The sequence below is a fragment of the Temnothorax curvispinosus genome, unplaced genomic scaffold (genome assembly GCF_003070985.1).
Source record: "Temnothorax curvispinosus isolate PA1 unplaced genomic scaffold, ASM307098v1 QBEX01015913.1, whole genome shotgun sequence".
In the NCBI taxonomy this organism is placed as follows: domain Eukaryota; kingdom Metazoa; phylum Arthropoda; class Insecta; order Hymenoptera; family Formicidae; genus Temnothorax; species Temnothorax curvispinosus.
Window position 1 is genome coordinate 510 of NW_020225693.1, and position 3,238 is coordinate 3,747.

The following is a 3,238-nucleotide window of genomic DNA, read 5'->3' on the forward strand; positions in this document are numbered from 1 at the left end:
ATATATGTATAATTTTTTTCTAATTTTACCTTAGGCTTTATTCTCATGTAGGAAGCTTTTTAAGTGAAACAGCAACTTATAGATATAGTCATTTATGAGATGGAAATAATAAAGGAGCGATACGTTTGAATATATACACATACATGTATGTACAATATATACACATATAAGTACATATACACAAATATATATAGTAATTTTACATTGATTTTTGCGGCATTTCTAAATCTAAAACTTGCTGATCATTTTTTTTTTGCTTTATAAAGTTTGCTTTATAAAGTTCGCTTTATAAAGTTTTTTTGCTATATAAAGTTTTATCTATGAGAAATTTGCCAAATTATTAATAGCATATAATAGATTGGCTTCCTCATTGAGAAAACTTTATAAGCGAAGTAAAATGATGAGGAAGCGATCTGCAAATTTCTAAATTGAACATTTTTTTAATTATATTTGTAAATTTATAATAAAAAGTATTGTATATGAAATAAGGGTAGAAAACTTCATACACTTCTAAAGCAGAAATCGGTAACCTCTTCCTAGATCGTCAGAAAATTCAATAACCAATCTTCCTTTAATATGATGCTCTATATAAAAATACATGTATAACTTATACTTTATTTAGGCATAAATCGGTATCCCCGGATCGACGACAAATTCATGTCAATACAGGATCCTCCTAGTGTTTAGTTATTTGAGTAACAAGTGAGAGAAGATGGAAATTCACGGGTGCGAAGTGGACGCACGAGCCGAAGGCGAGTGCAATCACCGCACCCGTGAATTTTCAACTTCACGCACGTGTTACACACCCTATTTTATATTACAAGTGCGTGGAAAGTGGCTCATCACGAGCGCGTCGCGCGAGGAATGGGCCACTTTCCATGCATGTGTGACATAAAAGTATTTTCGGAATCGTGGTCAAAGTATGTTCATAATGATGTTCTATACAACATTAAAAACTACATTACATAACATTTGACAACATTACAAGTTCTAGAATATTGTTGCAATAACATTGTAATAATGATTTTTTGCTTACTGGGAATACAATAAAAATAGATTGCATATCTAAAAAAGTATTACATTTTACATATATCTAATTATAATTATCAATGCAATTAGAAATAAATTCTGTACCTTTTTCTACTTAAAGCATGTATATTTATTATAGGTATCCATAATTTTTCACATGGCAGCAAATGTACGGTTCAACGAGAACATCAAAATTTCTACGATAATAAACGTTTTAATGCTACCGCCACCATCTTAAAACTTGCAAAGCGCATGCCAAATTTAAAAGTAATTCCTTTATCTAATATGTGTTCCAGTAATAATAATGATTAGCAAAAAATTATTTATATTTAATTATTTATAACAGTTTTTCATACTGGCACGTGTTAAAATATGGGTATTGAGTATTTTATTAGGATAATATTGTATTATAATATTTCTTATTTTTGGAATGATTTATTAAAGCCAGTCCCGAAATTACTGCAATATCGGGTTGACTTGCGGCAAGGTCGGAGCAAGCTCCATACACTCGTCTTGGTTCAAAAATCAGATTAATATTCTGAGTCCCCTATGGAGACTGTATCAGATATTAAGCTGATAAGAACAGATACTACACATTTGATCTTAGCTCAATAGAGCCGAGAAGCGATACTACAAGAATATTTTTCACGCCTTATATACAGTTCTGTGTCGAATTTTACTTACGAGAAAGACACGCCGCGTAGTGATAAGCTAAGGAAGCACAGGAAGCATTTGGTTTCGATTGTCCCCCAACAGAGGCTCTAACCTCTCCTTTCTCAAGTTAGAGCACGTCAAGCACGTGGCTGGAGTGGAGCTACCAGCTTATACATATATTGGTATTGAAACGTTCATATGTCTGTATATAAAAGAGTTTAATTCCAAGGTTAATCTGTTGTTAAATAATTTCCTGTATTGTATCACGCTTGCTCCGACCCTGCCGCAGGTCAACCCGATATTGTAGTAATTTTGGGACTGGCTTAATAAATCATTCCAAAAATAAGAAATATTATCTAAAATATTATAATACAATATTATAATAAAATACTCAATACCCACATATTTTAACACGTGCCAGTATGAAAAACTGTTATACAAAATTGTTTTAATATATCCAATCAAATACATAAAATAATTATGCATTGCAATCGAAAGGAGAAAGTTGTGGACAACGATGGGCAGTACTTTGAATAAAAAACATGTGGTACCGTTTTTTTCAATAAACATTAATTTTTATGCAAAAAAACCAAAAAATTAATTCCAACACCCAATAATTTAAATAATATTAATAATTTCAATGTCCTAAGCCTTTGAAGATATATAAAAATTAAAATAAATCTATTATAAATTTGAATTTTCACGAAATAAATATATATATAATTTTTAAGCAATTTAGATATTAAACATTCTACCTTTAGATATAATACACATTATGTTTACGTGAGCATAATAACGTAATATGACAAATATTCAAATTAAAAATGGTCGAACTTTACATTTAATATATCTACCATATTTTGATTCTTTTATCAACTTTGATATCAAATTACTATTCCGCTACCTAAAAAAACCCTTAAGAGTTTAGATAATATAATTAAAAAAGTGTTGCAGATTTTTAATGATCTGTGTAAGTCGACTTAATTATAGACTCTGAGTCAATCAGCAATATTTTTTTAATCGTAATCGACACAATGAATTCCTTTTAAGGCTAAAAATTCTAACAACGTACTTAATTTTTATTGAAATTAAATTTCTCTAACATGTCATATATCATAATTACAATATGCCAAAGTACACTATAATAGCCCATTTTTTGCACTTTAACTGCAAATTTCTCAAAATTGTGACGTAATAGAACAATTTAGCGAACAGGATATACGTTACGGCGATCGTAATTTCACAGATGTACCTTAATTGTTAAGTTCACGTTACGTTACTTCGCGTCCCGTCGCGTCCCGTTACGTTAAGTTTATCGTAATTTTGGCATTTTGTATTTAATTTAAAAAAAAAAACTAAATTTAACAGATCCAACCATACATCTACTTGTTAAAGATAAATTGTTTTTTTTTATACGCGATAAAAGAAATTGTTGCTACTTTTGTTATTTTTAGGAACTACTGTGACGTCGGAGCTTATTTGACTGTGTGTTGGCTAACAATTTGAACTTTGTCGCCAGCAAATAATTCAAAATAAGTCGTTTTATTTTCGACCC

General features: G+C 30.1%; 1 non-coding gene across 1 annotated transcript; it reads right to left on the reverse strand.

The window, feature by feature from the left end:
• Positions 1 to 1,463: 1,463 nt before the first annotated feature.
• LOC112466147 lies at positions 1,464 to 1,658 on the reverse strand. Its single transcript, XR_003042107.1, has one exon. It is a non-coding gene; the product is annotated as a U2 spliceosomal RNA (small nuclear RNA).
• Positions 1,659 to 3,238: the final 1,580 nt, after the last annotated feature.